This window comes from Furipterus horrens, unplaced genomic scaffold (genome assembly GCF_987537825.1).
Source record: "Furipterus horrens unplaced genomic scaffold, mFurHor1.1.pri manual_scaffold_5, whole genome shotgun sequence".
NCBI classification, from domain to species: Eukaryota; Metazoa; Chordata; class Mammalia; order Chiroptera; family Furipteridae; genus Furipterus; species Furipterus horrens.
In genome coordinates, this window is record NW_028327175.1 from 131,137,074 (window position 1) to 131,162,336 (window position 25,263).

A 25,263-nucleotide genomic window follows, 5' to 3' on the forward strand; every position below is an offset into this window, starting at 1 on the left:
CTCAATTCAAAGCTTGGCTTCTCCTGAGCATCTCCAAATCCATCACAAGTGGCAACCATCTGCAGATTGTTTAGTATCTCATGCCAGGAAGCTCTGGGAAGGGAACAGGCAAAAGCTGGTTTTGAACTGTACCTCCAAGGAGGCCCCAGAGCCACAACAGCTTCAGACCATACTGGCGCACCACCCAACCACCTCCATGTGTGACACACTCAAGGGATGAACTCAAGAGGGCACCGGAACCCTGCTGGTGATATGGACCCCTGCACAGCAGATTCTCTGCAGCAGTTGAGGTGGGTCCTCTCAGACAATCAGCCTGGGGGATCAGTCCCTCTTATTGATGTGCCAACAGCCATCAAGGCTTAACTACAATAGGAAGGTGCGCAGAGCCCACATGGGAAGTGCAACTGAAACAACCCACACAGGTGACAAGAGAGGCTATGCCACTAGGCTCCACAGTATACCTACTACATAAGGCCACTCTACCAAGACCAGGAGATGTAGCAGCTCTACCTAATACACAGAAACAAAGACAGGGAAGCATCCAAAATAAGGAGACAAACATGTCCCAAATGAAACACCAGGACAGACTGAGGGTCATCCCAAATATTCCTTGGGTAAGTTCCAGCAAAGCAGAACTAAAGATCATAAGTGATCATTTGCTGCTCTTGTTATGTTTATGCAAATGAACAGGATAAATTAAAAATGGACTTAATGTAGTCCCTTTAAAGACGAGGGTAACCTTAGGGAGAAAAATCATTATTCAAGGAAAATAACAATGATCAGTAGTAGAGTATAGAATAGGGCAACTAACCATCTTAAAAGTTTCTTCTCATTTAAAATATGGTTTCACTTGAAAATTAAACCATGTCTGTGATATCATCAAAGATATTCAAGTTGCAGGCAAATAGAATTTCAAGTGCCTTGCAACTGGATGTCTTCCCAATAAGACAGTCTTATAGATTTAGAGACTTGTTTGTGGGTTATGTTACATAAATTAACACGTGTTTTCTGTTTTCAAAGGACATAAGCCTATGATCGCATTACCTGAGTGATTGTCTGTATGCATAAGCCTCACTTAATCCTCTCTGCAGCGCTGCCTCCTGAGACTCAACGGTTTGGCTGAACTAAATGGCGGGGTTGCTGAAGAATGGGGTGGTCTGTGGGCTTCACTTTAAAACTGGTTTCTCTTTTCTATCCTAATGGCTTGGACAGAAAAGGCCCAGAGGTCTGAGAGGGGGGAAAAACCTATACTATTTCCCTCAGCCCAAACTAAGTATAATGAGCAAAAGGGATTTGGACAGGTGAGATGTGCCTAGCACACCTTCCTCCAAAAAAGCCCTTTTTTTCCTTTTTTTTTTTTTCTTTCTCCTAATATGGAACATTGAAAAATTAATCCCTGGCTTTTGTCATCTAGTAATTAGGGATTGAATGATGTCTTTTAACCCTTTTCGCCAAATCTGTTGCCCCCAGAACAGAACAAGGATGCCAGCCTGTTAAGCCAAGCACGCCGTTGACCGGAGACAGCCAACTGACCTGGAGTCTGCACGATCCTTCCCCATGTGGGAAGGCCACCCTCCCCTCCACACCCCCACTATTATTAGGGTTTTCTGGACCCAAGGGTAGGTAGGATGACGACCATGTCCAGCTTGAAGCAGCTAGAGGAGCTCGAGACCGTCGCACATTGTCCTTTACAAGATTACAAAGGGTCTTAATATCTGGGGGGGGGGGGATAGTTATTTTTTACGAACCAGGGGTATGGACTTGGGGGGAGGATTGCTGGGGGAGGGAGATACTGGGTGGAGGGGAGTAAAGGGGAGAAAATTGGAACTATTGTAACAATATAATCAATAAAATACATTAAAAATTTAAAAATAAATAAATAAAACCACAATGAGATACCAAAAAAAAAAAAAAAAGAAAGAAAGAAAGAAAGAAACACCAGGACAAAACTCCAGAAAAAGAACTAAACAAAATGGAAACAAGCAATCTACCAGATGCATAGTTCAAAACACTGGTTATAAAGATGCTCAATGAAACACTGGTTATGAGAATAAATAAACTGAGTGAGAACTTCAATAAGTAGATAGAAAACATAATAATAAAGATTTTTAAAAAACATTTAAAAAAACTAGAGCCCTAACTATTGTGGCTCAGCTTGTTGAGTGTCATTCCACAAAGTGAAAGGTTGCCAGTTGGATTCCTGGTCGGGGCACATGCCTGGGTTGCAGGTTCAGTCCTCAGTCAGAGCATGAACAAGAGGCAACCAACTGATGTTTCTCTTTCACATTGATATTTCTCACTGTCTTTCTTCCTCCCCTCCCCTCTCTCTAAAAATAAATTAAAAATTTTTTTTAAATCTTAAAAATAAAACAGAAATGAAGACTACAATAACTGAAATGAAGTACACTAGAAAAAATAAACAGATTAGATGAAGCAGATAATTGAGTCAGCAATTTGGAAGATAAGGTAGCAGAAAATACCCAATCAGAATAGCAAAATGAACAAAAAAATGTTTTAAATAAGGATAGTTTAAAGGGCCTTTGAGACAATATCAAGTACACCAACATTCACATCAAAGGGTTGCTGGAAGGAGAAATTGAAAACCTATTTGGAAAAATAATGACAGGCAACTTCACTAATTTGGCAAAGGAAATACACAAGTCTAGGAAGTGCAGAGCATCCAAAACAAGATGAACCCAAAGAGGCCCACACCAAGATACATCATAATTAATATGGCAAAGGTTAAAGACAAAGAATCGTAAAAGCAGCAAAAGAAAAGCAGTGGTTGCTGCAGGGGTCTGAAAAGAGGCATTTCAAAGGTGTGTTAATATAGGCAACTTCTGGCCAAGATGGAGGCATAGACAGACACACTGCATCTCCCTCCACAACTAAGAAGGAATACAACTACCTCAAAACTAGAAACAACCAGAAGTTCCAGAAAAATCAAACTACATGAAAGTTCAGCAAACAAAGATATAAAGAAGACATACTCATCCAGACAGGCAGGAGGGGCGGAGCCAGAGTGGAGAGGACATGGTGTGGTGGCGGCGGCAGTGGCAGGCTGACAGAAAGCACAGTCCCACGTTTTAAAAAGTCAGGAGGGACACCTGGGGAGCATTCCCAGCACCTCACTGGACCTAGCAGCTCACCGTCCCAGCAATGGGGAAAATCAAGCCTCATTGCTTCTCACTGTGCAGACCAGTGGGGGTTGGAGTGGAGGTAGAAACTGCCAGTCTCAGCAGAGTCCACTTGTTTAAAGGGACCCATGGTCCTAGAATGTCTGCAGACCCACCCACTCTGGGAACGACAGCCAGGGCAGCAGCTAGAGGGGTGCCAGTCCAGTGCAGAAGTGGGAGAGTTGCCTGGAAAAGGGGTGAGTGCTGGGTTGGCGGCATTGTTCCCTCTCGAACCCCTTCCCCACATACAGCTCCACAACATGGTGAAACAGGTCGCCCTGTGCTGACGAATCCCTAAGGTTTTGCCCCTTACAACGTAACAGGAGTGACAGCTCTACCTGGGACACGGAGGCAAACAAACACAGGAGCCTGTCAAGATGAGGAGAAAGAGAAGCATGGCCAAAAAGAGGGAATGAATCAAGGTTCCAGTGGGAGAACTAAGCGGCATGGAGATAGCCAACCTCACAGATGAGGAGATAGACAACCTAACAGATGCAGAATTCAAAACACTGGTGATAAAGATGCTCACAGGCTTGACAATATAATTGAGTATGGCAAAAGCATAAGAGAAGTAAAGGCTATGCTAAGTGAAATGAAGAAAAATCCACACAAAACCAATGGTGAAGGAAAGGAAACCAGGGTTCAAATCGATGATTTGGAACATAAGAAAAAACAGTCAACCAGTGCAGAACGAGGAAGCAAGAATTGAAAAAAATGAGGAAAACTTCCCAAATTTTGCAAAGGAGATGGACATACAGGTCCGGGAACCACGGAGGGTCCCAGGCGAGCTGGACCCAGAGGGGCCCACACCAGGTTGCATCATGACTGAGATGCCAAAGGTGAAAGATAAAGACAGAAATCTGGGGGCAGCAAGAGAGAGGCGGAGAGTTGCCTACAGGGGAGTGCCTATAGGGCTATCAGCTGATTTCTCAGAAGACACTTTGCAGGCAGGAAGGGACTGGCAAGCAGTATTCAATGTGATAAAAGGCAACCTGCAAGCAGGACCATTCTATCCAACAAAGCTATCATTTGGAATGGAAGGGCAGATGAAGTGCTTCCCAGACAAGGTGAAGCTAAAGGAACACATCATCACCAAGCCATTGTTATATGAAATGTCAAAGGGACTTACTTAAGAAAAAGAAGATCAAAATTAGGAACACTAAAATGACAACAAACTCACAACTATCAACAACTGAATCTAAAAAAATGAAAACAAAATCCAACTAAGCAAACCAGAACAGGAACAGAATCGTAGGTATGGGGAGCATTTGGAGGGTTATCAGCTGGGAGGGGGGAGGGAGAGAAATGGGGAGATGGTGCAGGGACTAAGAAGCATAATTGGTTGGTACGAAATAGACAGGGGGGATGTTAAGAATAATATAGGAAAGGGTGAAGCCAAAGAATTTATATGCTCGACCCATGGACATGAACTAAGAGGGATGGGATTGATGGAGGGAAGGGGGTTACTGGGCAGAGGGGGCAAAGGAAAAGAATTGGAACCACTGTAACAACATAATCAATAAAATATACTTTAAAAAAAGGTGTGTTAACATAAATGTACAAAAGCAATGGACAGAGCTTGCTTTAAAAACTTTTCAGTAAACATAATGGAGTATGTTAGACCAGAGGTCCCTGTAAAACAGGGGAGACCCCAGGTCCAGGGAAATGCCCCCAATCCTGCTAAGAGACAGATTTAAAATATCTTACCTTCTCCAAGGCAGGAAGTGTGCCGAGGGAACAGAAGGCACAGTGCTTTAGGCACCTTGCATAACAAAGACTGCTACAACAAGTAGCCCTTGCCTTCCCAAAAGGAGGGGCAGAGGAAGGAGGCTGCTGCCTAGGGCAAACTGGAAATAAAGACAACGTGACTTGGGAATATGCACTCCCAGTCAGACCACTCTTGACACAAAGCTGGGGGGTGGGGGAGGGCGTCAGAGAAGGGAGCTCATACAGCACCTGCAAGCTATGGAGGCTGGACACCCTGCCTAGGGTGAGTGGAGATTCCTGCCCATGCCCAGAGAAAGGGGTAAAGACAAATATAACCATTGGTTGGAAAGCTGGACACTCCCACTGGCTTCCTGCACATGTGGTATTTTGGGAGGGCCCCTTTTAAAGTAAAGGTGTATAAAGACTCAGGCTCTCATCGGTCTCTCTTGGTATGGGAGCTTTCACTAGTGCCCTTGGTATGGGGCTTTGGAGCTTGGTGCAAGCTCTCTCTCTGGGCCTGTAGACTCCTGACCAAGATCAACAGGATGCCCTGCTGGGCTGAGTGATTATTTCCTGCCAACGTCGCTCACTAGGTGTACATCCTGGAGGATTCTATTGTGGACCCAAGGAACCAGACCATGACCACCTTCACCTGGAATATCAACCACGCCCGGCTGATTGTGGTGGAGGAACGATGTTTTTACTGTGTGAACTCTGATAACAGCAGCTGGACCAAAATCCACCGGGAAGCTTGGGCCTCCTCTAGTTTATTTGGTGTCTCCAGAGCTATCCAGGAATTTGGTCTTGCCCGGTTCAAAAGCAATGTGACCAAGACGATGAAGGGCTTTGAATACATCTTGGCCAAGCTGCAAGGCGAGGCCCCTTCCAAGACCCTTGTTGAGACAGCCAAGGAAGCCAAGGAGAAGGCAAAGGAGACAGCACTGGCAGCTACAGAGACGGCCAAGGCCCTTGCCAGCAAGGCAGCCACCAAGAAGCAGCAACAGCAACAACAGTTTATGTAGCCAGCCCAGGCCCTGGGGCTGCAGCACACCAGACCCCGCAGCTGAACTCCCTCTGCCCTCCCCCCGGTACTTTATTATTAAAAGTCAACTTCCAGCCTGATGTCCTGTCTGGGTGGTGGGTTGGGGGTGGTGTCTGGCATCTGCAGTGCACCAGATACATTATCCACATCTGGGCCAGACCTGCTTCTTCCTGAATCGAACAGCCAAGGAGAGAGGTGCTGTAACTTGCCCAGGGTCACAGGCAGCATACAGGCTAATGGGTCATAAATGCTAAACAGTAAGCTCCATGAGGGCAGAAGCCTTGTTTTGCTCTCTGCTGTGTCCCAAGTGCCTAGAACAATATCTAGTACATAATAGGCACTCAATAAATATTTGTTGAATTAAAAAAAAAAAGCTGGGAGTGCTCCTGGGTCAAGGCAGGTGCCAGGCCCACCAGGAGCTTAGACCCTGCATGGATGGAAGCCCACTCCTGGAACCAGGGTACCACAGTGGGACATGTGCCTCCCTGGGCTCCAGCCTCAGGGACACTATCGTCCAGTATAGCACAGCACACAGTTCCTGGACTACTACATGGAGACTGAGAGCAATGTACCCCAGATCCTGAAAGAAAGAGCTGCTGCAAGAAGATGGCAACTCTGAAACCCACAAGTGCACATTCCAGAGAGGATGGAGACTATTTGCATAACTGGCTTAAGGGCAGATAAGGAAATGGGGGACTTCTGGGTATGGTTTTGGCTTGTAGTCTTTTGGGGAGCAAGAGAAGTTCTGAGTCTCATGGGAGAGGAGGGCTCAGAGCAGGAGTGCTCTCAGCAACCCCAAAGTTGGAACCTTGTTAATAAAAAACTATTTCCTCCAACACAAATCATTGGGTCATATATAAGAGCAACAAGCCAGTGAATCCCAGTCTGCACAGTTACATAAAGAAGTTATATTCCTGGGTGATTGCCCACCACAATCTGTCCTGGTAGGAATTTATAATTTATTACAACACTCCGTTTTTGTTCATACCAGCAAAATTAATATTTTTACATATTAATTTTTAAAGGTTTTTAAATTGTATGCTTGTCAGCATTTAAAATTTGCAATTGTTTTGTCATTCTAAATAGACTTTAACACAGGGGAGCAAAGAGTAGCCTGTGACCCACAAAGCTTCTGTAGTCACAGCCCCATAGAGCTGCAAGAGTCCATGCCTGTGCTCAGTCTTCCACCTGCACTCAGTTCTCTGCCAGCCCAGGACTATTCTGGCTGCACTATCCTCCATGCCCTCCATGCCCTCCCACTGCAATACCATAATGCCGCACTTGGGCCAATGCCCAGGGGTCTTGACCGCTGCTGCCAGAGCTACTGCTAGTGACCTCAGGGCCACAGCAGGGGCCAAGGAGACATGTGGGCCAAGGAGACAGCATTAGGGGAGGTGGATGTGGTGCTGTTCTGTTCTAGCCAACCCCATCAGCGAATACAGCAGCTACACCACAGGCCTATGAGGCCAATTCTTGCCAGCCATAGCCACTTTCAGCCCAAGGGTAAGATTATGCAGGTTGAACAACAGTTGGAGCTGTCTGCCAGAGTCTTGTGGTCTTGTGCCATTGAATGATTAGGTAAATTTTGCACTGATGTTGATACCTTGAAGGACCTTTTGTTTTCATCAATTAAATAAACTGAACTTGCATAAGTGGAGCAGATCCAATTCTTCTATGTAACCTTCCTCCCCTGTTCCCCAAGGAAAGCTAGAATCAGCCTAGTAGGTGAAGATATTATTTTAGCTTAGCAGACAAAAGCAGCCCCCCTGGGAAAGGAACTGAAATACAAACTTCACAGATCTTCTATTCTCCTGGACCTTGGAATAGTGTTACCAGAAAGGGGACCAGCCTAGAGTGAGTCTGCCTCTGACCTGCCTCTTGACTTCATGCAGGAAAGATTTCATAACATGAGATCAGATGATTCTGAGAGCACATTTATTAAAGCTGGGGACAGTGAAACAAGGAAGGGCTTAGGATAAAAGAAGCAACATGAGAGAGCTGCTTTGGCTCTCTAGAAAAGTTACAAAAAAGAAATGAGCTAGGGCAGGGCTGCTGTCAGCTCACTAAAAAGCCAGAGAAAAGGGGACCTTGGGGACAGGTTCAGGTGTTAGCCCAGTTGAGCTGCCACTGCCCATTGCTCCTCTGGTTGCAAGTCTCATAGAGTCCCTTAGAGTTTAGGAAATGCATGCCTGTGGGGAACATAAGGGGGAAGGGAAAGGTGCATGCATGGTCCCTGAAGGGAGAGCTTATGTGTATGCTGGGACCTTTGTTTTGAGGGTTTTTAAAGGCTGAGAATTTAGAGGAAGTTTCTGGGTGATCTCAGGAGAACATTTATCAGCTTTTCCAGGTAAGTCCTTTTCAGGGTCATCGTTTCTACTGATTGGTCAGTATCAGGGCAGAGTTATTATTGGTGCCATCACAGCAGGTCCTGGCATCACTGGCCTGGGTTTGCTGCTTTTCTGGGCCTGGAGCTGAAATACAACTGAGGCCCAGATATTATCCTTAGGTAGAAAGGATCAGGGGGTGTCTAAACTGCATGACCAGTGATATGAAGGTCAGGGGGTTCTAAACAATATAACCAATAATATGCCAGGGAGAAAAGGCTACCCTGTGGGTGAGGTTTGGTTCCATTTTTTCCCGTTGCTAGGTACTGGGGCTTTCCACCCTGGTTACTTTCTGTATCTGGCTATAAATTGCTCAGCCAGTTTGTTCAGCTAGCTGTGTCAGTTTCCTCATTCCTCTTGCCAAGGAATTTTTCTAGCTTCTTACTATCTTACTATCTTACCTCAATAGGATCAAAGGAGGACTTGAGGAGCCCTCCCAAAGCCAGGGCTTGTGATCTAGCATGGCACCTTGTTTATCTGAGCTGCTACTACATACAGATTTAGGAATATGAGAGTCTCTATCTCTTAAACTGTTAGTTGTCATGCCCTGGCTGGTGCTGTTAATATAAAACTGAGACTGGAGGCCATAAACTTGAAGATGAAAATGATACACTGCTGCTAACAAACTTTTCTCTTACAATATATTTTCTTAAAAAGAAAATAAACTTTGTCACATTTTGTTTTCATTTTAACATTGTAATCAAGTAATATAGCTGTTTGAAACATGAAATTTTAAGACAGTTGAATAGAGCAAAGGGAAGGATTACTCTGTTAGGATAGCCTCTGTGAATAAAATTATTATGTGGATTTGAATCTGTGGTAGGTAGTTAGACAGACATGAGTACAGCAAGGACAATGGGCCAGGAAAGAATGTCATCAGGGCAAAAAACCCTGGGTGCCTAGCCACGGGAAAAACTGGAAAAACAAGGACCTAGCATGCTCTCCCTTTCCAGAACATGCCTGTGCCTTTCCCATCCCCTTTACTTCCCCCCAGGTGCATTACCTTTACTCTTCTTGTAGGGGCACCAAATATTCCCTGGAAAAAGTTTCAATATGTAAGTATGTAAGGGCTTTAAATGTTCTTTGTAAGAAGTAGCAAGGACTTGCTAAAAGGCCTTGGAAAAAGGAATGTAAGAAGGAGTGTTATAGCAATTAGTGATTTACAAGCTAAAAGGACTTCAGCCTCTATCACCTCCCATTTGCTTGCTTGTGTCTGGTTTATAACATTTGTGAAGGTTGTGCTTTGCAGAATGTCTAGCCCTTTGAAAATAAATTGCCTCACAGGGAGTTCGTCCCTGGCTGAAGAGCTATGCTGCCGTCGAAGATAACCTTTAGCCTTGTGAATTTCTGTTCCTGTTACTGCCAAGACATTCCTGCAGTCCTGCCCAGCCCCCTCTTCCTAAGGCTGTTTCCCGCCAAAGAAGAAACAAAGAGACTGCACTAGTATAAAAGCCCAGCGTTTAGACTCCATTGTAGGTTGGAGCATGTTAGAGACCTGCTCAGGGTCTGCCCAACTCCTGGCCAATATTAAAAATCCTTTGCTTAACTTTATACACCGCTTCAGAGTGTTCAATCTCGCCTATGTAGCCGTAACATTTTGGAGGCCCCAGCGAGATGCCTCTGTAAAGCGGTGCCGCCTTCGGTGAGCCCCCGGGGCTTCGTGCGGTCCCGTGTGTCTAGCTGACGTGTGGCAGGACAGCGGCCGCAAGCTCTGATTGGGAGCAATTCCCTGCACCTTCAGGAGACACTCGGGAGCTGCTAGAAGCCCTGACGGCCCAGTCTAGAGTAAGCAAAGGACAGAGGACAGCCTCGGCGACAGGTGAGTGGCAACCCATTTGGGCAGCGGACTTGGGCCACTGCCACTGAGACTTGGTCTCTTTTGTCCTCTGGACGCAGAGGTACATATTCCCGAACAGGGAATTTGTTGAAGCCGGCTTGGCTAGCTTCATTTGGATTGTATAGAGCTCTTTTGGTTTTGGGGTTCTGCTGCCTGTAGCCGATGCTGTTCATCTAATCTCAGAAGCCTAGGCGGGGTTTGGGTGGGATTGTTTAACCTCTGAGTGAATGTGTGGGTGAATGTTAAGGTTAAAGTAAAAAAAAGTTATTTCCTCCTTTTTGTGTGCCTCCACAAACTTCGGTCTATGGAGTCTGAGTGGGCTCTAGCCTCGCAGGAGGAGAGGTCAAGCGGGCATTTGTTTGGCTTCCTTTGGGAGCTCCCATCCCGTGTTTGTCTGCGCCGTGAGGGGGGAATTGCTCCTGTGCCTTGTGTTCCAGCTCCTAATTGTAATCCAAATTAAGTGCATGTTTGTAGCAGTCACCTTAGCCAACATAAGGGGACGCCAGTCTAAGCCTGCACCCACAGTTCTTGACTGTGTGCTCCAGAATTTCCCCAAGTTCTGGGGATAAAATCCCTTCATAAACTCTGGCACCCTGGAAACATTCTGTAGGTCAGAGTGGCCTGCTTTTGGGGTCGGATAGCCCCACCCCCACTTGGGAGTACTTTAAATCTAAATATTATAAGTGTAAAATGGTGTCTCTCAGGAAGCAAAAATGCAACAAGCAGAAAGGAGAGGGTTATTGGGGGAAGTAGCAAGGCAGGAGGGAGCTGTGCCTTGAAAGAGTGGCTCCTGCTCTGCACTTCTAAGGGAAAAGTGTTTTTTTTAAGAAGAAAAAAAAAAAGGTATTATCTTGCAGATGGCTAGTGAAGGCCAAACAAACGTGGGTTAGTTTCACATATTCTGTAATCTGGGAAGGCCCCTGGTTCCCAGATCAAATTGCTATCTCTCAAACAGCTGCAGGCGCAGGAGAGGGGGGTGGGGAACATGAAAACCAAGGCTATCAATATGGGCAGTGTCCCCCCCCAAAAATAAGCCTAGGACCCTCTGTGCTGTCTCCCGCTGCCTTGTAGCCCTGGCCAGAGGGATGAGGCTCCTTAAAAATTTCCCCAGAGAACTTGGTTGCAGCATTTCTTTCCACCCCAGGTAACTTCTAGCAATTCAGTTTGCATCTGAATACTCCCTGCTGGAGCTGCAAGGAGGGACAATGTTAAATTTGCTAGCGAAGCAGCCATCTAATCCCCTTGCTACAGGTTACAGAAACAGCAGAATGTCTGTCTCTCCAACATGGAGTGAAAAAAAAGTGACACTTTTAAAACTCAGGCCGCTCTTCAAACTGGTGCAAGCTGCTTGGGTGCCAATCAGCAACACCTCTAAAGCTGTAACTAAAGAGCCTTCAATCTCCTCACTGCTTCAGCAGGGGGAATGTGCCTGTATCTTAAGGAAAAGTGTTGTTACACATGAATAAAACTAATGTCCATTCTAGACATCCTCTTCAATAGGAAAGAAAGAGGAATAATCAGGTGGGCTGCTATAAGAATATAAAAAAATGCAAGCATCCTCCTGGTCAGGGAATTGTCCTGGCCAAACAAAAGGTTCCCAATAAAATCCTAAATAGAATAGTAATAGGCCAAATAAAACAATTGAAAAACTTCTCAGGAAAGCTCAAAAGTGTATGTTAGAAAAGAAGAAGAAGAAGAAGCAGGAAGCTTCAGAAAACTGCAGAATATCTACAAATCTAGGGAAATTTTAGCTGCTAAATACTGAGTTTGAGTAGAGTCCTTTACAGTGTGGAAAAGAACAAGAATTGGAAATGGATTATGGTTAAATCTGAATGGGTAAATATATGGAAAGTTTGTGAATGTTGCAGAAGGTCTGTGGAAAGTCATAAAAATGTATAAAAAGGTTGTGAAAGTTTTTAAACCTGGGGAAAGGAAACCTCAACTACTTGTGGTCTAATTGTATGGTTACTGTACCTCTGTATTGGCATTTAGCCTTGGGACCTATGAAAGGTCATTTGGAATTCCCAGTGTTGGAATTGACATTAGCCATTGGGGACGTAGAAAAGGTCTAGAATTCTCTGTATTGGTATTAGCCATATAATCTGAAAGGAAAATTGAGGTTTCCCAGAGAGAGTTAAAAAGGAAAAAAAAAGAAAACTTCACATGTAGGAAAGTGAACAAAAGAAAGTATAAGGCATGGAAATGCAGTTTTAGTAAATATTAGAAGGACAAGGATTTTCCTTCACACTGTATATTTTTCTCCCTACCTGATCCCTCCAGAATTTGGCAATTTAAAGAAGTAAGTAATGACATTAGGTTTCTTTGCATAAAACTAAAAAGACCAGTTGTTAATAAAGGTATTGTTAACCAAGACTTTGACTGGAATAATATGCCTGAAAGAGGCATGCTTAGGCTCTGGTTGTTACCAGGAAGCCCTAAGGAACTGGATTTAACTTTTGAAGCTAAGAAAAGCCCATGAGAAAAAAGGTCTGACACCTTGGTTGGTTGTGCGGTTCATGGCAGTCTTTCCAGGGAAGGAACGAAGGTTGCTTTCCTGAAAAATGGCTAGAAGGAACCTCAAGGCACAATGAAAAATCCAAAGGACTTGGGAAAAGCAGGTGTTTACAGGCAAGGCTGAATGGCAGGTGTGTGGCTCAGCTTCTGTGCCCTAGTGGGCAGACTAATAGTCAGCATGAAGGTTCCTTGTATAAGTTCCAGCAAAGTAGACTTAAAAATCATATGTGGTCAATCACTGCTCTTGTTGTGTTTATGCAAATGAACAGGCTAAATTAAAACTGTATTTAATGCAGTTCCTTTGATAACAAGGAGGGTAATCTTAAGGAGAAAAATCGTGACTCAAGGAAAGTCGCAATGCTCAGTGCAGCTAACTGTCTATAAAGTTTGTCTTCACTTAAAAGTTAAACCAGGTCTGTGACATTATCAAGGATGCTTAATTTACAGGCAAGAAGAATGTCAAGTGCCTTGCAACTGGATGTCTTCCCAATAAGACAGTCTCTCCGATTTGGAGACTGGTTTGTGAATTGTGTTGTGTGAATTAACATGTGTGTTCTTTCTGTTTTCATAGGGCATAAGCTTATGATCTCATTACCTAAGTAATTGTACTTATAGGCCTCACTTAAGAAACCCATCTGCAGTGCCTCCTCCTAAGACTCGACGGTTTGGCTGAACTAAGTGGTTGGATTGGTAAAGTATGGGGTAGTCTGTGAGCTTCACTTTAAAAACTTATTTCTCTTTTCTATCCTAATGACTTGGACAAAAAGGGCCTAAAGGTCTGAGAGGGGGGAAAACCTAAAATATTTCCCTCAGCCCTAGCTAAGTATAGTGAGCAAAAGAATTTTGGACAGGTGTGACATGCCCTGCACACCTTCCTCCAAAGAAGCCATTTCTTTTCCTAATGTGGGACATTGAAAAATTAATCTCTGTCTTTTGTCATCTAGTGGTTGTGGGTTAAATTATGCCTTTTAACCCTGTTGCCAAATCTGTTGCCTCCAGAATATGACAAGGATGTCAATTTGTCCAACAGTGCCAGCCCTTGGAAACCAAGAATGCCGCTGCCCGGGGACAGCCAACTGACCTGGACTCTGCAAAATCCTTCCCCGTAAGGGAGGGCCGCACTCCCCTCCACCCCCACTCTTATTAGAAATTCCTAGACCCAAGGGTAGGTAGGACGACGACCATGTTCAGCTTGAAGCAGCTAGAAGAGCACGAGACCTTCGCCCATTGTCCTCTTATAAAATAAAAGGTCTTAAGTCTAAGGAGGGGAATTATACAGGGGCTTCAGACATTCCTTATAAGAAAAGAAAAAAACTGGGAATTAGGCTAATTCCTCCCAAGTATACTGCACTACATTGAAAAAAAAAGGGTAAGGCAAAAATAAGTACAGTGCCATAAAATTTTCTATCATTTTGAATGTAGTGCTTTCTTTGTTGGTCATTTCCTTAATTGCTATTAATCTTTGACTAGTTTTCAAAGCTGTAAAAACTTATTTTAGTCAGTTCCTAGTTGTTAATTTAATGTTTCCATAAGGGTCTGGAAATTTGTTTTCCATCATCTCGCTAACATTCCATTTGCTCTTCTTATTAATCATTGAATCTACAATGCATGGCACATAGCAAGTGCTTAACAAATGTCTGCTAAATTAAATTGTAAGTGTTTGCTTTAGGTTTGTGAGATATGTTGCTGGTATTTTAATAGAAATTGCATTGAATCTATGAATTGCTTTAAATAATGTGGACATTTTGGAAATGTTAATTCTTCCCATCCGTGGATGTGGTGTATGCTTCCATTTATTTGTGTCTTTCTTAATTTCTTTCTTCAGGGTTGTGTAGCTTTCCGAGTGCAGGTCTTTTGCCTCTTTGGTTAAGTTTATCCTTGAATACTGTTGTTTTTCTTGTTGCTATAGTAAATGGAATTTTTTTCTGGTTTCTATCTCTAATGTTTTGTTGGTATATAGAAATGCTTTTAATTTCTGAATATTAACTTTGTGCCCTGCTGTTTTGTCAAATTCATTTATTAGGTCAAGTAGTTTTTTCGTAAAGTCTGTAAGGTTTTCTATGTATACTATCGTGTCTCAGCAAGTGGTAACAGTTTTGTCTTCCTTACCAATTTGAATGTCTTTAATTTCTTCCTGTCTAATTGCTGTAGTTAGAACTTCCAACACTGTTTAAAAAAAAAAAAAAAGGAAAAAAGTAGACATCCTTATCTTGTTCCTAATCTCAGAAGGAATGTTTTCAGTTTTTGTCCATTGAGTAGAATGTTGGCTTCAGGTTTCTCATATATAGCCTTAATTATGTTAAGGTATGCTCCCTCTATTCCCATTTTGCTAAATTTTCATCATAAATGGGTGTTGTACTTTATCAAATGCTTTTTCTGCATCTATTAATATGATCATGTAATTTTCGTCATTCATTTTGTTTAGGTGATGTATTATATTTATTGATTTGCGAATATTAAACCATCCTTGTGTCCCTGGGATGAATCCCACTTGATCGTAGTGTATAATCTTTTTGATGTATTGCTGGATCCTGTTTGCCAATATTTTGTTCAGAATTTTAGCATCTATGTTCATTAGCGATATTGGCCTGTAGTTTTCTTTCTTTGTTATGTCTTGACCTGGTTTTGAAATTAAGGTAATACTGGCTTCATAGAAAAAGTTTGGAATTTTTCCCTTTTCTTGAATTTTTGGAATAGTTTGAGAAGGGTAGAAGTTAGTTCTTCCCTAAATATTTTGTAAAATTCGCCTGTAAAGCCATCCGGTCCAGGGCTTTTGTGTGCCGGGAAATTTTTGATTACTGTTTCAATTTCCTTCTTTGTTATTGGTCTGTTAAGACTTTCTACTTCTTAATTCTGTTTTGGAAAATTATATGTTTCTAGAAATTTGTCCATTTCATCTAGGTTGTCAAGTTTCTTGCCATATAGTTGTTTATAGTAATTTCTTACAATTTTTTGTATTTCTGTGTTATCGGTCATAATATCTCCTCTTTTGTTTCTAATTTTGTTTATTTGGATTCTTTTTTTCTTTATAAGCCTAGAACCAGCCCCTGCTTTTGTTAATCTTTTAAGTTGTTTGTTTAGTCTCAGTGTCATTTAATTCTGCTCTAACCTTAATAATTTCCTTCCTTCTGCTTGCTCTGGGCTTTGTTTATTATTGTTTTTCTAGTTTTTGTAGCTGTGGGGTTAAATTTTTGTGTGGAGTTCTTCTATCCTCTTTGGGTAGGCCTGTATTGCTATGGACTTTCCTCTCAAAACTGCTTTTGCTGTGTCCCTTTTAGTTTTGGGATGTTGTATACTCATTGTCATTTGTTTCTGAAAACTTAATTTCTTCCTTGCAGCTCCTGAAAGCTAGCATTATAAATACCCAACTCCTTATCCTTGCTACTAAGCCCCTCCTGAAAACCAGGGTTTAAAAACCCTACTTATAGTCCCTAGACGTCCCTAATAGGTTTAGTCCAGGGACTAGAGGGGGGATTATGTAGGGGCACCAAATATTCCCTGGAAAAAGTTTCAATATGTAAGTATGTAAGGGCTTTAAATGTTCTTTGTAAGAAGTAGCAAGGACTTGCTAAAAGGCCTTGGAAAAAGGAATGTAAGAAGGAGTGTTATAGCAATTAGTGATTTACAAGCTAAAAGGACTTCAGCCTCTATCACCTCCCATTTGCTTGCTTGTGTCTGGTTTATAACATTTGTGAAGGTTGTGCTTTGCAGAATGTCTAGCCCTTTGAAAATAAATTGCCTCACAGGGAGTTCGTCCCTGGCTGAAGAGCTATGCTGCCGTCGAAGATAACCTTTAGCCTTGTGAATTTCTGTTCCTGTTACTGCCAAGACATTCCTGCAGTCCTGCCCAGCCCCCTCTTCCTAAGGCTGTTTCCCGCCAAAGAAGAAACAAAGAGACTGCACTAGTATAAAAGCCCAGCGTTTAGACTCCATTGTAGGTTGGAGCATGTTAGAGACCTGCTCAGGGTCTGCCCAACTCCTGGCCAATATTAAAAATCCTTTGCTTAACTTTATACACCGCTTCAGAGTGTTCAATCTCGCCTATGTAGCCGTAACATTCTCTCTGTAACTTGTTTCCTGAGCCCATTTTTTTCTACCACTCACTTCTACCTTTGTAACTTCATAAATAAACTTTCCTTATAGTTTGTGTCTTGGCTCTGAATTTTTTTCTTAGCCAGAACTCAAATACAGAGGTTGCTGAACCAAAGTACAGTCTGACTCTACTGATCTAACACCTGGTGCTGTTTCACCACCAACAAATCAATTAAAAGTTTGGCACCAGACTGTGAACACCAGTTTAAGCCAAAATATTCTCTTAAGTGTTTAGAAGCCCTGAATATGTTTTCCTTCAGATTAAAAGTGTGGAAGAACCCTTTTCACAAAGATGGCACCCAAAGTGAAGAAGGAAGTCTCTGTCCCTCCCAAAGCCAAAGCCAAGGCAAAGGCTTTGAAGGCAAAGAAAGCAGTGCCATAATGTGTCCACAGGCACAAAAAAAGATCTGCATGTCACCCACCTTATGGAGGCCTAAGACACTGTGGCTCCATAGGCAGCCTAAATATCCTCAGAAGAGCACCCCCAGGAGAAACAAGCTTGACTACTATGCCATCATCAAGTTCCCCCTGACTACTGAATCAGTCACGAAGAAGACAGAAGACAACAATGCAATTGTGTTAATTGTGGATGTCAAGACCAACAAGCACCAGATCAAACAGGCTGTGAAGAAGCTCTATGACACTGACATAGCCAAAGTCAACACCCTAATAGGCCTCATGAAGAAAAGAAGGCATATGTTTGGCTGGCTCCAGACTATGATGGTTTAGATATTGCCAACAAAATTAGGATCATCTAAACTGAGTCCAGCTGGCTAATTCTAAATATAAAAACTTTATACTAAAAAAAAAAAAAATTTGTGAAAGAAAAGGGGCCACATACTAAACCTGACAATCTCAGGAGAGGCCTGCGTGGCAGCCTTACAAACTCAGAGGCCTAAATTAACCACAAAGGATGGTCTGAAATTAAAAATTATTAACTAGACCTTACTGGAGTGGCTCAATGGGTTGGGCATCATCCCACAGGCCAAAAGGTCACCAGTTTGATTCCTGGTCAGGGCATTTGCCTGGGTTGTGGACCAGGGTCCTTGTTGGGGTTGTGTTAGAAGCAACAGGTCAGTGTTTCTTTCATGCATCAGTCTTTGTCTCCCTTTCTCCCTTCCCCTCTCTTTAAAAATAAATATATAAAATATTTTTTTGATAAAATAAGGTACTAAACTGCCATTCTCTGGAACATTTTTTCAATTCATTGAGATTTTGCTTCCCAGTTATCAGTTTGGCTCAAATAAACTCATAACTTTTTTTACAGGTTTGAATGTTTCTTACATTGACAAAAGAAAAGACACAAACATATTATGTTCATAATTTTGTGTTCTTTTCATAGAGAGAATTTCCAACATTGGAACAGCTTAACCTTCCATTTCTAGGATGAACCCCTCTTCTGGGGCAGGTGCTTCTGTGCTATGAAGGACTCGCCTAGGGCATCACTGCTGGGTGCCATGTTTGCACACCTTCAGTTTTCTGAAGCTACACCAATTGTTTTCCAAATAGGTGAAATGGAACTGAGACCTCTACACCCTACTCTTTCCACACCTAGGAGGTAGAAGGTCTTAGTCACCATCAATGAAAAAGTAGGATATTGTAAACTTCACGATCCCAAGTGCCAAAACTGGTTCTCCAAGTGCTGGTGGTGAAGGGGATGGCTTCAGACCCTTACTGTGGAAAATTCCAATGTTGATCATCAGAAGTTAATATATTAATATTTTACTAGTTACTTAAGAACTTGAAGGCAAATAATAGCTCTCAAGACTTTATACATCAAACTACAGAATGTTGTAATTTTACATTACAGAAAAAAAATTAATATTATTTAATTTTTTTATGTTATTTTTCCCATTGCTTACTACAACTTCAGTAGTTCACATTGCTTGAAGATACTTGTTATCCTCTTTTGTAGTCTGAATGGAGTAGAACACACTAGCCCCTTTGACGGCAGGGTTTTTTAATTAGCTACTGCAGTGGAGACAACAAAGACTTCCTCAGGCTTAGATTGCATTCTTTTTTAACAAACTTCTAGAAACCACTGACATTCATAGTCACATTCAAGCCTCACAAAACACAGAACTAAGCCATCTTAAATGTAGATCCTTTCCAATCATAGTGTCATCGGTCTCTTAAGCCACTGTTTTTAGTCTTTCAACTTCAACTTTCAGTGCCAGGAAAAACATTATTTTATTCTATTACTGCCAAATAAGTAAATAATTCTCCTTATCAGGCACTTAATCTTATAATTAACATATAAAGATATAGATAAATAAGTTACATAGACATTTCTTGGGATGAGAGCCCAAGAAATTAAGAAACCCTTTTCATAAATTAAACTTTAAAATCTGGGTATATATTTAGCTTCATGGGCTCAATTTAATCAGAAAAAAAAATGGAAAGGGAAATTCATGACTGTGGCATACAAATGTCTTAAATCTGTTTCTATCACTGCCCAATTCTGACATCCCAATCCAAGAAAGTTGTCTCTCCATGCCATTACTCTCTATAGCTCAGCTGTTTTATGTGTCTTCATTACACAGGTCGATCAATACTTGGAATATTTTACCATCCGTTTCTTTTTCCTACTTGTCCCCACCATGATGTCAGCCTTTCAAAGTAGGAGCTTTGCATTTACCTGTTCAGAACCCCCAGTTCCTGGAAAAGTGCCAGAACTATAGTGAGATTCAAAATATAAAATTAGTAGTAAGTCAATGTTGAAACAGTAAATATAAATATACAAATATAAATTAAAAATCAGTGTTGAATCAGTAATTATATTAAGATAAAAATATTTTAAAGTTGTAAAATAAAATTATAATCTATTAAATTTAAAAAGCATGGTACAGCTCTGACTGGTGTGGCTCAGTTTGATGGGCCTCATTCCACAAAGTAAACGGTCACCAGTTCAATTCCTGGTGAGGGCGCATGCTTGGGCTGCAGATTTGGTCTCTGATTGGGGCACTGTTTCTCTCCTTTTCTTTCTCCCTCTCTTCCCCTGTCTCTAAAAATAAATTTAAAAAATCTTTTTAAAAAAACTCTTTAAAAATAAAAATTAAGAAAGCACATGGTGCACATAGTACATGTATAGTCATACCAACTTTTCAACAATTGACACTGGAGTGAAAATAAAATGTATACTTATTGACAAGAAATACCTAAATATTATCATCTGCATAAAAATTGCATGCATGCACACCATATATATTAAATATATGTACAAATTCTATGAACATACTAAAAATCATTGCATTTACATAAATGGTCTAATTGTATGGTGGGTGAATCATAGCTCAACAAAGCTATTTTAAAATCACATTAATGTGATGGTGAACACATAATGCAATATACAGATGATGTATTATAGAACTGTACCCTTGAAACCTGTATGTTATTAACCACTGTCACCCCAAGAAATTGAATTTTTAAAAAATGAAATAAACCATATGCATAGTTTAATGCGGAGAGTGATGGTTAAAGAGCCAGCTCTGAAGACAGGCAGCCACTTGCAGCTAGCTGTACAGCCTGGCACTTCACCTGACCCCTCTCCAACTCATTTCCTCATTGGAATTGGGTGATGAGAATTCTCCCTTAGAAGTTGTGAGGATGACAGGAGTTAGCATGCAAAAAGTCTTGGAAGAGCGCCCAGGTAGCAAACACACACAAAGACTCTCCTGTCCAATTAACAAAGCTGGTGACAAGAAAGCTGCTTGTCACCTAAGGTGAGGAGTGCTAGGTGTCATATAGCCTAAGGGGAGACTCAACAGGTAACCTCCAAGTAAGTGCTTAGCTGTGGCCTGTGTGACCAGGTGGATAAGGGAATGACCTAACCTGGGGGAATTCTAAACTAGAGACAGAGGGATGGGAGGCTGAGACACGGAAAGGTTTATTTTAGAAATTGTTGATTGCGGAGTGCCTGCAGGAAATGAGGGAAGGTTTTCCGAGATGTACTTCAATTCTAAGGTCGAGGGCTGAGGAGTGTGGATGATGAGCGACTCGAGTAGCAACAGGGTAGAGGAGAGTGATACCTAGCTCCATAGGGAGAGGAATGGAAAAGGGTGGGTGAGGAGTGGCGTCACCTGTGTCTCAGGTCTCTGAACCCTTCCTGTTCTTCCCCTGTACAGGTCTTCACTCTCACCCTATTAAGGACGTTCTCAAATGCAGATCTAACATCAGTTCCCTGCGCAAAGCCCTCCCTGTCCCAACCCCCCTTGGGCTCTGTGGCCTCAAGGTTGGGGCCCCTCGCTGGCTCCGCTCTTCCCTCCTCGCCGGGCCTGCTCTGAACTCACCAGCTATACGGGCCCTCCCACCTCCTAAGGTGCTAATCACTGAAGACCGTGACCTCCACAAGACCATGACCATCAAGGCGGAGCAAACAGAAAAATGCATTGACAAAGACCTGGCCGCGAATTAACCAGAAACCTGACAATAACAGGACTCAGAGCAACCGCTGCAGGGCTGCGGCTAGACCCGCTGAGCCAATTCGCTCCAAGAGGGCGGGATCGCGTGGCCAAACGAAGCCCCGCCCACATTGCCTGGATCCAGGCTGCTTCACCTGCACAAGGTACAGCGGGCGGATCATGAATTGCTTCTTGGAAGTAGCCTCCTGCAGGTCGAAGGAGGCGTTCCTGAAGGCCAGCGTCGGGTAAACGGAGCAAGGCCTTCACTCTAGAATCCCGAGTGGAGTGGCTGCTGCAGGGACCCCAGTATTCCCCTTCTTGAGATCCCTCCCCCCACATCGTTTCTGTATCCCCTCGTCCAGAAGGCTCTGAGATTCCGCAGCGCGAAGGGCACCGCCCCCCCCCAACCTGCCCAATGAGCAGGTCAGCCAAGACCGAGTTCTGGAAAAGTGAGCCCTTAAACCCTCAGATGGTCGCCCTTCTACCCTGTCTTACACCCGCTCACCTCCTGCTCTCACAGAGGCAGGAAGGAGCAATCAGGCTGCCTCCCTCCCCACCCTTTCCTCAAAGGGAGTTAGTCTCAAATCTGTGGGCCCAAGATCAGTAGGTGCTCAGCACACATAGGGGGACATGAGGAATATGCAGAGAGAGCGTCATAGGGCTGTCACCCAGGAAACCATTGTTCCCAAGTATCTAAACTACCTCACAAGCTATGCTTGCTTATAGGAACTAAGGTGAACTGCTAATGGTTAACCACAGCACCTGCGGACAGCTCGAACAACAGTTCAACAGTTGACCCAGCCAACCTCGGATTGGAGCAGAGTCATCCTCCCCACCCTGCCCTGTGAATTTGTCTTTATTAACTTACTAAAAATTACACCCAGGGAGTCAGGACTCCAGCATACCCCAACTCTTCCCTGAAATCACCACTTTTCTAGAAATTCAACACCCCCGATCCCACCTACCTACCCTAAATGCTGTAAAATCTCCCTGACCCCCCACTTGGGGAAGAAGGTATATTTTCAGCATGAGCTCACCCTTCTCCATTCCTTGATCAAAGAATAAAGTTTCTACTCTGCTTTACCAAACTCAGTCTCATTCTATTAGCTCGGCCAGAAGGATCTTAAATTGGGTCCCTGAGCCAAAAAGGGCCAGTGACAAGAGGGCAAGAGCAAGGTGACTTCTGAGGGATACAGAGCCCAGTAAGTGGGTCCAGATGAGAGAGACCTCAGAGAACAGAGATTCCCTCTGCCCTTCCTCTGGTTCTCTCACAAATGGGATATTTTTCCTCTTGCACCAGAGCCCACAAAATAGACAATCTTGTTATGGACAAGTTTTCATTTTTATCTCCTGATATAAATGAATTTTGACCAGGGACACTGATAAAAGCAAAAGTGGATTTATTGAGGCTCTGCAGAGGGCAAGAACACTGAGATAGGGTCCCAGGTTCTGCATACCAGATGTGAGGCTCAGGGGGTTTTATAGCTTGAGGACACAAGTTGCTGGGGTTAACCAATCAAGAGGTAGGTTAGCAGGCTTCTTTTTTGGAACACTGGTGTCTGGGTATACAACCACGAAGTAAAGCATTCTGAGATTGTGCAGCACTTGTTGGATGCAGGAAGGGACTTTTCCCAACCAAGTATTGAGCTTGTCTTTGTGGTTGGTAGGTTGGCTTTAGGTCTGAAAAACAAACTTAAAGAGTCAGGGTAGTGTGGATACAAAAAGGGGCCACATACTAAACCTGACAAGCTCAGAAGAGGCCTACATGGCAGCCTTACAAACTCAGAGGCCTAAAGTAACCACATAGGATGGTCTGAAATTAAAAGGCAGTTTATGACAAGTAGCCATGTCCTAGGACTGTATTTTTCCCTAAGAGAGATCGGTCTTCACCTTATCTGAGCCTATCTGTTGTCTTTCTTTTTGTCTTTTTTTTTTTTTTTCATCTACAATAACATACCTGATAACATACCTTTGGGATATCAAAGTAATTTCCTTTTTTTCTGGACCCCTCAATGCACAACCACCGCACCAGAGCAATCCCCTCATTGTTATTATCATGGTAATTATTGACTGTTAACTATCCTATACACACAAATGTGAAAGAAGTGCAGTATGTGTCTATTTGGTTTGACTTTTATCCAATCCCAGAAATTTCCCACTTTGCTTTCTCCCACCTCCCTAATCTATTATCAATGTCTTTCACGTAACCCCCTTATGTCTCCTCCTTTGATTGTAATGTATAAAATAAGGTGCATGACTGCCATTCTCTGAAGCATTTTCTCAGTTCATTGAGATTTTGCTTCCCAGCAATTGTCATCAGTTTGGCTCAAATAAACTCATAAAAATTCTTACAGGTTTGAACATTTCTTATGTTGACAGTAGTTCCTGAATCATTGCTTAATGGCTACCTATTGATTGTTCTGGCAGGGCTTGACTCAATGGGGAAATTTTGGGGAACATTTTATCCTACCTGTTTTAGTCTCAGTCTTCTACTGATGCCTGTGACATTCAGCCCATTGTAGAAGATAGGAAGAATACTCATGTTATGCTCCCACTGTTAGCATAGGGAGCTAGATACTAATAAAGGAAGAGGGCAAAGGAATCAGACAGTATTGTTTCACCAGGAAGTTACAGCTTCACACACTACTCAGGAAACTACCCATAGTTTCCCCAAAGATCACTGGGGGAAGAGAAAGAACAATAAAGGTGGAGGTAAGCATATGGCAGTAGAAGTCAAAATGGTGCAGAAGGAGTTGCTTCTATAAAGTGGATTAAGGTTGGTTGAGGCCCGGGGTACAGAAGAAAATGTTGGGCCCCTTAAAAAAAAAGAGAGAGAGACAGTGAAAATAAAAATACATGTTAACCATATTTTATGCAGCATAGTTATGAAACCAAACTTGGTGTCATTAGAAAAAAGTGTAAAGTTGGGGTTTTGCAGGGCCCTTCAGAAGTCAGGGCCCAGGGTGCATGACCTGGGTGCCTGTTGTTAAATCTGCCCCTGGGCATGGGCAATAGGAGCCAAGATGGCAACCATAGAGGCTTGTCAGTCTAGCCTGGAGAAAGAATGGACTGGCTAGGGGGTAGATCCATTAGAAGCCCACAAAAGCTTGGAAAATTGATTGGTTATTTTGAAAAAGCTCTTAGTCCTTCCAAAGCCCAAGATAATATAATCCCCGGGAACAAAGTCCTCTCTCTCTCTCTCTCTCTCTCTCTCTCTCTCTGTCTCTCAGTAACACACACAGCCATGTGGGTCTAGCAGTCACGTGGGCCTTGCAGCCATGTGGGCCGGCGGCAGACCATTCTCCAAAGGACTAAGTTTTAATATGGAATAGAAACTCTGGACACTGGCTTTTGTTTTGGCCTTGATGAGGAAAAGATTGGACTTTATCCATGGCAATTCGGATAGAGATGGGAAATTGGAAACCCAGGTGCAGCCTTTTATTTCCACCTGAAAATGTTGCTATTCCACAGTCTCCTGTGCTTTGGTCTGTAGAATGCTTTCCATGCAATCTGGTAAAAGAACATGATTTCCACCAGCAGTACCACTATATGCCAGACAAGATATGAGCCACTTCTCTTTTATTTTACCTCTGGTCAGTCTTCAATTGTCCTGTTTCATTACCTTTCCTCAGGAAAATCAATGGCTTTTAGGATACATCCATGTTCTTCACAGAACAATAGGTAGTGCTTGGAGAAATAGGAAAGCACAGTTTGGAAGTGTGGGAGCTGTGGCAGTGGTTGACATGATCAGATGTGGAAGTCTTGAGTGTGAGTGCTGATTTTCAGATGGTCATTCTTGGCAACAGACTGCCCTACTTCCACGTAAGGTCATTTGTTTCCTTTGCAGTGCTGAGTCCAGAAGGGAAAGAAAGTGTTCAGAGCTAGATCTAGTAGTTTTCTCTCTCTAACCTTTTGATACCTCCAGACTCTCATCTGCACTCACCCAGCTGGCTCTCCATTACCCACTGCTCCCAGCCTTTTATTATTTCAGGCTGGATTTCCCTGTAGGTCTCAGTGCTTCTCACCTAGCTCTCCCATGTAGTAGATAAGAAATCAGACCCAGATGGGTGGTTCCAAGAAGTTGGATGAGAAATGCATATTCAAGAAACAG

The 25,263-nt window shown here is 43.0% G+C and overlaps 1 long non-coding RNA gene and 2 pseudogenes across 1 annotated transcript; 2 read left to right on the top strand and 1 right to left on the bottom strand.

Annotated features, from left to right (window-relative positions):
• The first annotated feature begins 216 nt into the window (after positions 1 to 216).
• LOC150009836 (PRELI domain-containing protein 1, mitochondrial pseudogene) lies at positions 217 to 5,905 on the top strand (annotated as a pseudogene).
• An 11,139-nt stretch (positions 5,906 to 17,044) lies between these two features.
• On the top strand, positions 17,045 to 17,510 carry LOC150009837 (large ribosomal subunit protein uL23 pseudogene; annotated as a pseudogene).
• A 5,025-nt stretch (positions 17,511 to 22,535) lies between these two features.
• On the bottom strand, positions 22,536 to 23,972 carry LOC150009838 (uncharacterized). The gene is made up of 2 exons (XR_016511208.1): positions 23,623 to 23,972; positions 22,536 to 22,832 (listed from the first exon to the last, which is right to left on the bottom strand). It is a non-coding gene; the product is annotated as an uncharacterized LOC150009838 (long non-coding RNA).
• Between the last annotated feature and the right edge of the window lie 1,291 nt (positions 23,973 to 25,263).